Raw genomic sequence first — 11909 nt, 5'->3', positions numbered from 1 at the left:
AAAGCACTGCAGTACTGTCATGAGACAAAACCTCCAAAAAAGCAAGCAAATGTATTTTGGGCCGAGAGCAGTTGTGGGAACTGTGAAGATAGAAACTCCATTTGTTGCATTGCATCTGCAAGTGGGTTGCTGGAGGAACAGACCCAGGTTTCTGGTGTGTTAAACCACTAATACCCCTGCAGGTCCCTCTTCTGCTGATGCTGACATTGCTGTTGCATGTCAGGCAAGTCTCTGGGTAGGAACTGGACTATGGGGGCAGGTGAGGCTGCCCCGTGCCCTGGAGCACATCACTTCCAGCCCTGTGGTGGGGTGGCAGCAAAACACCTCCTCCCACAGCTGAGCATGAGACTGTGTCTGTCTTTGGCACTTGTTAGAAATGTACTCCATTACACTCAGCGAATCCTTGAAAAGACCCTTTGTACAGACCAAGAAAGCTACAACATGTACTTTTCTAAAGGGTCCTATTCTCTGAGACAATTTTCTCAAGATTGCTTGCTGTTTCCCCTCTCCAATTTCTTCTTGTCTATGTCCACTTAATTTCAAAACAAAACTAGATCATTTTAATATTAACAGTACCACCTTACTCATGACTACTCAACATTGGCTCAGATGGCTGATTCATCTGGTTATGCTGAGAAGAGTTTGTGCCTGTAAAAATGCAGTAAAACACCATGGTGCCCTAACTGTGGGGCTTTCTACTTCCATGCCTTTACTTCAGTTTTAGAAGGTTTAAGTAGCATGGCATAGCAGTGGTATATCAGGCACCATGTTGAGAGTGAGCATGTGGCCAGTGTCTCCTAACCAGCACACCATTGCATTCTCACAGTTTCCCACTACTATCAAATATCTGTTCACAGCTGTATAATACTTAAAATGTTATAGTTTTTTATATAGACATTTAATATGGCATAAAAGATAACAAAGCAATAGATTTCATAGCTTCCTCACAAAGTTAGATAATGCTGTGTGGGAGTCTAGAACAGTCTGTACTTCTTCCCAATTTCTGTGCGATTCTCACCTCTCTGATACCCAAGCAGCAAAGAGCAGACACCACAGCTGTAGATATCACAATCAGCTTCCAGTTGTGACTATCCTCTCTGTCCCTTCCTTGGTAAGTATTTACAGCAATGCTTCACCAGGAGCAAGCAGCAATGCAAGAAAGAAGATACATGTGTCCAGCAAAGAATGGTTCACCTTCAAAGGACAGGTTTATGGGACCTAGCTTAGCTGGCTAGAAAAAAATTACAGCTATCTGCTACTAATACTAAAGATAAATTAACTTCTGGCATTATTTGCTTAATATCTGCCTATTTTTGATATCTTGTTTAGAAGGGGATGAGTCACGCTGTGGACATCAGATTGTCTCCTTCTCTCTCCATTGGCCACAGAGGCAGAAAGTGATGACTGGTTTGTGCTGAATTTCTACCTTCACAGCAGCTGTGCTTAGGAGAAGCAGATCCAGGCATAATAGCCAGAAATAAGAAGGAGGATTACATAGTCCTTCAGTAGCAAGACCTATCTGAACTGCCTTTATAATTATCAGGACTGAGGGCAGCAAGCAGCCAATAACTGATGAAGGAGGAAATGGGTGTGAAATAATTTCCCAGCTCTGACACACTGTCATGTCAGGTCACTCCTCAGCCCAGCCCCAGGGAGAAAGAAAAGCAGCCATACTAATTAAATCACAGAGCACTGATGCCCTAAAATATGCCATGAGGTCACATGGAAAAGAAACATCATCCTAGATGCAGAGGGTGCAGGGCACAGGACTAAGGAAAAGTTTGTCAAAAGTGCTTGTCTGGTGTGACTATTCCTGTAACCAAGAACAGTTTATCAAGTGCTATCCAAAATGTAGATATAATGGAAGTGATGTTGGCATGAAGATGGAATAGGTGAGTGGTGCTGGATGCCATTAATTTTATAGACATGGAGGTTTAGGATACCTTAATGATGTGGGACCAGGTTTGGCACTGGTAGTGTTTCAAGCTGAAGACTGACGAGCAGTGGCTGAAGTCCCTTGGCTTTCCCAGCTTGGAGAAGGATAAGGAGTGACTCCTTAGATCACAGTCTAAAGCTTCCTCCCGGGGGCCAGTGGAGGGGGAGGTGCTGATCTCCTCCTTGGGGAGTGTGCTGGTTTGACAGGAAAGATGTTTTCTGGGATGCTGTGGTCAGGCCAATGGGTGTTCAGATTTTAATATTGGCACCTAATGTGGCCATTGGGACATTGGATCCGCCTCTGAGAACACGGGGTTAAAGCAGGGCTCTCGCCTGGGAGGCTCTCTTGGGTTCCGGTCAGTGAAAGGTTCAGAGCTGCCCTGCCCGGCTGCGGACTGGGCGGGGCAGGGGCAGCCATGCGGCCGGGTGAGGTAGGCCCAGGGGCAGCCATGCGGCCGGGTGAGGTAGGCCGGGCCCTGGACAGAAGGGAGGGGAAGGCCCCTGCAGGATGGAAGGGTGGAGGAGCACTGAGAGGCATCGGGCAGCCACCCCCTGCCCCAGGAGAGACAGAGAGAGAGCCTGTGCCTGTGCTTGTGCCACCTTGAAATTTAATAGTGGCCGGCCGAGAAGGAGAAGAGGCGGGGGGTGCGAGAAGGTGCCCGGCTGGGCAGCCATGGGAGTGCTGGACAGACAGAGCCTCAGATTTTTAACCCTTTTCTTGGATGATGGAAACCTTACAAATGCTAATCCTCCTGGAGCTGAATGAGAAGAGAGATAGAGATAAGAGGAAATGGGGCACGAGAGAAATAGAGAAGAACTCAGGTGGAAGAGATGATGGAGTAGCTTATGCTGGACTCTTTTTGTGTAGCCATGGACAGAGCCATGTTCCTTGTGATACAGGGACTGCATTCTAGGGGGAGGCAATGCCTCAGGACCAAGAGGGTTCGGGGTGGGTACCCCTCGGCCCTGGGGGTGAAAAATATGGGGGGAACAGATGTCCCAAAGTTGAGACAGTGCCTTTTTGGAGTGGGACAAAGCATCCTTAAAAGTCGACCCTAGAAGCAGCTCTGGTCTGTGTTCAGTGGTGAGAGCGCTGGACATGAAAGGAAGAGGTCACCATTGGCACAAGAAGGACTCCTTCTCCTCTTGATGAACTGAGGATTGAGTGTTCTGAAGGGTGGTGCCAGACTGAGAGTCGATGATTGGGGGATGTATTGTATTGGGAATTTGGTGGGGAGGAGGAGGAGATGTATTTGTGAAGTTTTCATTTTCCTTGTGTGGTTTTTTTTTTCCTTGTAGTTTAGTTAATTTTTTTTTTCTAAGTGGGAGCCTGCTTTGCTTATTCCCAGTCACATCTCACAGCAGAAACCAGGGAGAGGGTATTCTCATAGGGGCACTGGCATCGTGCCAGTGTCAAACCATGACAGGGAGCAGTGATAGGACATGGGGAAATGGAATGGAGCTGCATTGGTCTAAGTTCAGATTGAATATTAGGGAAAAGCTTTTCAACAAAAGGGTCGTCACTCACTGAAACAGGCTCTCCATAGAAGCAGTCTTGAGTTCAAGAAGTGTCTGGAGGATGCTCTTAGTCCTGTGAGAAGCAAGGAGTTGGACTCGGTGCTCCTTAGGGATCCCTTCCAACTCGAGATATTCCATGATTTCTTTGGACAGCTGTTAGGGCTCATGTAAGAGTTGTTAGTCAAGGTCCTTCTGTCAGCTACAGTTTTGGTAAAGGAATTTTAAAGATGATATTTATATTAAGGTGACACCATTCACTGAAATGAAAACAAACCAAAACACCAAAACTTGCTAGGCAAAAAGTCAACCAGTAGGTCCTGCTATGCTGATGGTGCAACTGGCACATGAAGAAAAGGGACAGTACTACCTTTGCCAGTGGAGAATGCTGATAGCAGCCAAAATTATTATCCCCTTGATGAGAATTAAAAGAGATTTAGATAATACTGAGGGATTAAATAGTAATGTGAAATTATCAAAGTAGCAGATACTTTATTGATATCTATTCTGATTCCCCCCCCCCCCCTTTTGTTTTTTGTTTATTAGTATTTTTGCTGCAACATTCCTGAATACTGGCAAAGCAGATCCCTGAAGACAAGGAAGAATCATTTATATCAGGCACCATCTCTCAGGGACCAGCACACTGTGAGTTCTGCTGCTTGGGAAGAAACTCAGCTAAGAAGCTTGAGGACTTTTGAAGTTTCTTCTTTACAGTCTCCCACACACCAGAAACGTCACAAAGATTTTCTTTATCTAACAGTTTCTCAGCCTATGTTCTGATTCCGTACCAAATTCTGAGCTATGATTTTGTGTTTTGGAATTTGTACTCAAGAGCTGCTTACTCTCACATCTGCTAACCAGGCCTTCCAGACACCTCAGTTACCATCTGCCACATGCCTGAGGTGTCAGTGCACACAGTTACACAACCTCATGCACGAACAAATGAGTCCTGTCCTTCACTGTGTTTTGGCTGTACAAATACTGTTTTGGCTCAACAGTCTGGAAGCCAGCAGCTCTGGCTCTCTAGGAACAGCCCTGGGGTAGGGTGGCACTTCACCAACAGACAACTTGATTCTTCACTAGCAGAAATATCACTTGGAGAATTGACATTTTTATATATCCTCATGTGCTTTGGCTATTGAAATAAAGTGAGAGCTGAGAAGGGTGGATCTCAGAGTGAGCCAAGAAGCATTTGGATAACATGAAGGGAAAAAGGCCACTTAAATCACTTAAAATGCAACTGCATTTCTAAGTTGTCCCCTGAACACATGAGTCAGGTGATAGACAAAGAAATGTTGAATCCCCATTCATACAGAGGTGACATATTCCTGTCAACACCTTAAAAAATCTTAAACAAAACAAAACAATGCTGGCACAGTTCCAGCTCTGAAAGTTTCATTAAGATGAAAAACTAAGAAAAATTAACATAAGAATCCTCATTTTGGATTTCTGCGAATTCTTCTCATTTCTAACCCAGGATTTTTCTGTTTTCAATTAGCATGGTATCAGTAAAAATCACAGTATCTGTGCAGCTGTAGGACCAGTTTCTTTAGTTATACATGTTTAACTAAGAACATATTTTTATACTGTTTTCTTTAGCTATTTAGGCACAGTTTTTATTTCCTTGTTTTCTTTCAGAAGGATCCAGAACCAAGATGCTTCCTTGTGACTTTTCCACATCTCATGCATATCTGATACTTCAAATATGAGCAGGTGCCTTAGGCAACAGATTCAGAACACAGTTTTCTTACACCCTCAGCAGCTTTGCTTTCCTAACCAGTGTTGGATTATAAACTTATCTGTGACAGCTGGGTCAAGCCACAGTTACAGTCCGAGATGGATACTCAGGATGTGTTCAGACATCTAATTTAGGTGAAACTCAGAGGGCCAAAATTAATAGTCTATTTAATTGCACTCAATGAAAAGAGATAAGAGAACCTCCATGGTAACTCTAATTTAGGATCTTCTGGAAAGCCATTTTGAACAGTTTTTACTATCAGCTGCCTATGAGGTCTAAGGCAGTTCAGCTTCCAGGGTAGGTAATGCAAATAGCTGCTAAAATGAGGATGCCACTATGGATAAGACATAGAAGAATATCAGGTCCTTATTCTCTTCAGTACCTTTTGCTCCCAGAAAACACCTGGGAAAATCACCTTCCTGAGAGCCAAATTACAATGAAATTGAACATTGTGAAAGCAAAAATGTGGGGAAGAGAAAAAATGGACCCACTGAAGCTTCTCTATCTTCTCATGCAAACCTCAGCCCTTCAGACTAACACCATGGCTGACCTTGGCCTCAGTGAGAGGTCACAGCATGAGGTTTGGTCATACTCCTGCTCTCAAACAGCTACTGGAGCTCCATTTGCAGACAGCAAAGTGTCAGCTGGCTGCTGGAGCCCTACAACAGCCTTATCCTGGCATCCCTGCCTCCCTTCAGCCCCTGGCCCTTGTTCAGTTGGGTCACATCTGCACTGCTCACTGAAGCATGCCAGCTCCATTTTGCAGGCCTGGAGACCCAGCAGAATGGTGTGATTTGCATCCATACACCTGAACTCACTTCCTTTCCTCTTGCTCCTTCCCTGCCCCAAATGAGTTTTCCTCTCCCAGATTTCTGGGAGCAAGGGCTCGCCAATGCCACCATAAAGCATTTCCTGGGAAAGTGTTTTCTCCTGTGGGTTAAAACCATGGCAGGGGCCATGCCAGAGGTGGCACAGTGAGTGTGGCACAGGCCAGGGCTTTAGGACATGGCCTGTCCCTGCTTACAGATGCAGCCTGGCCACCTTGGCATGTGGGGAGGCAGAGCCAGATGGGAGTCCAAGTGCATGAGCAAAGGGTAAATCTGTCCTTTTTGAACTGGGAACACAGCACTTCTTCTGCCAGATTTGAAGCCTGTTCTTTCACTCCATGTGGTCTTAAACAAATCTGTAAATAAATGCAAGTCTATTAAGGGAGAAAGGCTGAAATCAACAAGAATTTTTAAATTAAAGCTATTGTAAGATGGCCAGGCTCCTGGGCACTGTGAGCAAAATTGGAAGTTTTGGTCTGAGGCACACAAAGAGCTACTGCAGAAGGTCCAGCAGAGGCCCCAGAGATGATGAAGACATCTCTCTTATAAGGAGAAACTGTGGGAGCTGGGCCTGTTTAGTTTGGAGAAGACTGAGTGGGGATCTCACCAATACATACAAATATCTCAAAGGCAGGTGCTAAGAGCATGCTGCCAGGCTGTTTTTGGTGGTGCCCAGAGACAGGATGAGGAGCAATGGCCACAAACTAAAACACATGAACACTAAAACACCCCTCAACATGAGGAAGAACTTAACCTTGAGGGTGACAGAGCACTAGAACAGGCTACCAAGTGAGGTCATGGAGTCTCCCTCTCTGGAGACATTCAAAAACTCTCTGGACACTTTCCTGTGTCACCTGCTGTAGGTGACCCTGCCTTGGCAGAGTACTGAACTGAATGATCTCCAGAGATCCCTTCCAACAATTCTGTGCTTGTGAAACATCTGGATGGTGTTTAAGTACCACAGTGTGCTGCTGCCACCACAGGAGAGATGGAAGGTCTGGGAGGAGAAGAAGGTATTAAAAAGCACTTTAGCACATACCCTGCTTTCCATCAGCAAGAAAGGTAAGAGCCAACAAGCTTCCTGAGGAGATGCTGCAGGAAAAGTAAATTACAGGATCTATTCTCCACTTTTCCAGAAGTCTGCTGTCCTGGCTGAATATTTACCTTGCTCAAATTGGTCCTACTTGTACAAGTTTGCAAAAGGAGAACAGACTCTTGGTCAGTCAATTAATCATAATTAATAAGGATAACATGAATGAACCAAGCAAAGTAATTAAAGTCCAAGGAAAAGACAAAAAAACCAAAACACCTGCTAAGGTGTTGTTTCCTCTCCATCCCTTGGCTACAACCATGGTGTTGTCTTGTCTTGTTCAGCACCTGTGATACAACCCCATTATTGTTTCAACAGGTAAAAAACCAAGCAGCATGCTGGTGGGTTTTCTCATAAAGAGCCATCACTGATCTCAGTATTACAACCACTCCTGACAAATTTCTGGAAGTGATGCAATTACTCAAGTTTCAGGGCTGAAAAAGGCTTCTAGGCACAAGAGAAGATAAATTGTTTTGTTAGGTCAGATTACCCTGCTTCTATCCAAAGAATATTGTGTACTTTCTTCTGAAGCATTTAACAAGGATACTTGACAAACCAAAGTGAAACAGGAGACTGGGATCCAGGGTGGTGACTCCCATGTTTTTCAAGACCAGCTTTAGTCTTGCTGCTGGACTGTCTTTAAGGATGCCAAATAACAGTGAAATTAGATGGCACAAAGATGAGATGACTTGTTTGTAAGTCATCAATTGACACCTGCTTTCTTTCTCAATCATCCTTACATCCAAATGTGATTTTATTTTATATTTTACTATGCTATTATTTATTGACAACATGTACCCAGGTCATAACTGTTAATACAGCTTGAATTGTTCAAGACAAATTCTTCTTAAAAAAAAAAAAAAGTGGTTTCTTGAGTAAGGGCCAAGAAGAATATGGCAAATTGAATGGAGACAGCACACAATTCATGCAGAAAAGGAAAGTTAAGGAATAAGTGCCTGCCTTGCAAGGCTCCACAATAGGCCATTGTCAATTGATGCCAAATCACATACATCATCTTCCCTGGAAGTGAAGATCTATTACCCAAACTCCGCAGGGGAAGAATAAGCTGGAAGAAGCTGTGATGCAGTCATCTCCCACTGAGCTTTCTCTGGAACTTTTCTTTGTTGGGAGAAGAGCTCAAGCCAGCCTCAGAGGAACCACTTGTGGGGGTTGTGAAACCGCAGAGATCCCTTGAGGTCTTCAGGGATGATGGTCATGGCTGAGTTGGATGCTGATCAGCATGTAGCTTTGAGAAAGACCTGCCCTCTAATCACTGCTCCAGTCAGCACTGAATGATGTTATTGTGTTACCAAACCCTTTCTGTGCATGGTCTGAGGAGTGCCCTCTGCTAAGTGCTCCACTACCCTGGAAGACTGGGACCCCTCATGACAGGTGAATAAACTATCCATTGGTATCTGCATAAAAGAGGTACATTACCTCCCTCTGTCAGTCCCCCTGTGAGAAAGGACTCTTCCAGCTTTTTCATCTAAAAAAAGGCACTGGACAGATTTTGTGATGGTTGATCCCTGTTACAAACTGGGCTCTCTGCCTGGCCTGACATCAGATTCTATTCCCTGCTGCATGGGTTTCTTAAATGCCTTGCCTGGGTTATGCATGTCCCTTAACTGCATCAACACCTCCCCTGTGTTTTGCAGTACCTTCACCCAGGTACTGAAGCTTGAGGCTGCTCCTCTGTCTGGCAACTCTGTATGAACTCATCTCACCTAATTTCAGTGGTCAGCCAGATGGGCATGTGTCTTCTGGTCTCTCTGTATATGCAGTGGAATTGGTACTTTTGAAACATATTTTAGACATCTCCTGTCCAGGTTACAGGAAAAGTTTTGCACTATGTGGGTGTAACCCAAACTGTGTATTCTACTCCCCTCTATATGATTTCTGACAAGCTGTTACTCAAGGGTCTTTTGCAGGAGCTGCCCAGTACACATAGGCTACGAGCTGGGTATCAAATGAGACAAAGGAGAAGAGGCAACCCTTTGAAGCAGGGCTGTGTTTCTTTTCACAAACGACTCAGCTGTGATAACTCCCCCTGGGGAAGCACCAGCACAGTCACACCCTTCCGGGGGGGTCAATTCTGCTACTGGGCTATCATGGACTCAATGGCACCACCAAAATGGGCAGATGACTCACTGGATTACATTATTCCATTGTAAAAATCCTGCCCTGAGTGGGAGTGGTACTGAGCATTCCCACCTGAACCTGACCATATATAACTGGGAACTTGGGGCATTACTACCACCACTCAATGGGTCCAGAGGATGACCAAAACCTCTACAAGACCACCACTTTTGACTGCAACCACCATCACTTCAACAGGACTGTAACCATCACCCTGACCAACAGGGTGTGAGGCTGTACTCTGACTTAGTGGGTTTAAGCCAGTTTTCTGGGTATCATTGCATTTATTGTAATCTTTCTATTGCATTTTAACTCCAACCTGAAATCTCAAGGCAATTGTGTGGGGTTCATTTCTCCTGCAGGTTTACATTCAAACCAGCACACTCCTTTAAGAAGAAAATGAGTCATAGCTTAGCTGTGCCTATTCTTGCCCTGGCTATAAAGGGAGTAGCTCAGATGCACATCTAGTCCACTGGAACCCATAAACTGAGTCTTGCTGTTGACTCAAATGGGCTTTTGACTGAAGCCTGCTACATTGCCCTAGCACTGAAGAGGCCCCACTGTGGCATCCCCTCTGAAGCCACTGGAGATACATATTGAGTGCTGTAATAACAGCAGCTGAAATAAACTATGGCTGGGGAAGGTGCTGTTATTGTCCAGACTGACACTTCCTGTACTGTGAGGCTGGAATTGTTGTGCTAAAGGGAACCTGGTTTGTGTATGAGCTGCAGAAATCACTGCTACACTTGTGGGCTAAGCCTGGTCTTAGCGGACCATTTTTGTAAGACAGAGTTTAGCCTAAAATATACACATGACATTGGTTGAGAAAATCACAGACATGTAAGGAACATTTCTTTATGAGTCTTATGGACAACAACAGGCCAGTCCAGCCCAAGGAGGTGACAGCACCATGTTCAGAGCACAGTCAGAAGATGAGTGCTGCCTCCTGAGGCTGCTCCAGAGGCATGCAACCAAATAGGTGCTAGAAGAAAGCAAGGCAGAACACACTAAGAGAAATGTGTTATTTGTATTTCTTAAAGTTCTCCCTGTGTGCTACTCCTGGGCTTTCCTTCCAAATTTTCAAGCCTGGTCTATTCAGGAACAAAACATCCGCTAATTGACAGGTCTCCAGCCCCACAGGAAAGACTCAACAAGACCAAAGACAAAGTGGTAAGGCTTTCAGCATTTTCTGATAACAAAATGTAACCTTTTCTTTTCTTTTCTTTTCTTTTCTTTTCTTTTCTTTTCTTTTCTTTTCTTTTCTTCTGGGATACTATTGGTTAATATGCTGCTAGCCTGCAGACATGATGCTTTCAGCATTACTGTTAGTTTTTAGGGCCTGGCTGTTGTACTGAAAAATTACCTTCAGCATGAGGGAAGACCCCTGACTTTATACAGGAACTTCAGAGCAGGGTTCTGTGGTCTAAATGTACTCATCAATTCTCACATTCATCTGTTTTCCTCTGCACTCAGAGTATGAGGAATTGATCATCTGTTTGAAAGCAGATTTGTGCAAGCATGTTGGTAAACAAATAAAGCTGTTACCTTGGAAAGCAGATTTGTGCAGGTTTATTTTTAATATTAGATATTATTTCTAAAGCAGATGAAATTAAGCTGAATGCCATATTTGTGCCTATGGCCACTCTCTCTGGCCATTCTATGGCTCTGCTATTAACCTTGGGTTGAACTGGCTACTATTTAACTTGAGCCTTATTTTGAACCCAAGCTTGTAGAAAAGATGTGTAAAGGAAGATAACGGAACTTGCAAGTCAGTCTGTGTTTTCAGTACAAGCTGGGAACACAGAAAACCATGCAGGAATTATACCCTCTGTTTTAAAACAATTTACTATTTAAACTTGAGGAGCCCACCCTGAGACAGAGATATCTGTCTCAGTTCCTTCTTTAATCAACGCCATCAACAAAATTCCTATTGACTGTTACAGTTAAAACTGTATCGGGTGGACATCTGTCTATTGACTTTTAAGGACTTTGGAACCTCCAAGTGGAGAAAAGTATCCAATGTTTTTTGGTTGGTTGGTTGGTTGGTTGGTTGGTTTGGTCGGCTGGTTGGTTGGTTGTTTAATATGGTGACTATTAAAATGAGCAACACAAAAAAGATACTTTCTTGAATGTTTCTCCAGAATGTAACAAAGGTAAATAAAGTGTTACACTGATAGGGGAGACAATTTCCAGGATGGATGAGAACAGAGCTATGGAGAGAAGCAATCAGCTGCGGGTGGCTGATTGGAGAAAGATTTGCAGCCTCTGCTCTGAGTCACTTGGGGCCCTGCAGAGTCCCAGGAAACTGGTGGGAGAAAACAGGCTTGCCTTGAGCAATGAAGAGTGGCAGGAAACCAAAACGTAAAATGTTTTATTTCCACTAAAACCTCTCATTTCCTATATTAAAAAGTTTGATGTCTAAAATAAATTTCAGTTTTAATGGTGGTCTGAGCATTTTTGCTTTTCTGAACATTTTTGCTTAGCCCAAGAAAGGACAAGTGGAGAGTTATCTATCATTAGTTTGTTCTTTGCAAATTAGTTTTGAGGGCTTTGCGCCACCTGTGGAGAAAGAGGTTTTCCTTCTCATCTTTGTACTGCAGGATTCATTTATTCCACTGCAGATCACAGCATACTCAAATTACAGAAAAGAGTTCTACATTAGGTGCTT

This window comes from Molothrus ater, chromosome 1 (assembly GCF_012460135.2).
Source record: "Molothrus ater isolate BHLD 08-10-18 breed brown headed cowbird chromosome 1, BPBGC_Mater_1.1, whole genome shotgun sequence".
Classification (NCBI taxonomy): domain Eukaryota; kingdom Metazoa; phylum Chordata; class Aves; order Passeriformes; family Icteridae; genus Molothrus; species Molothrus ater.
Note: the sequence above shows the minus strand (reverse complement) of the source record.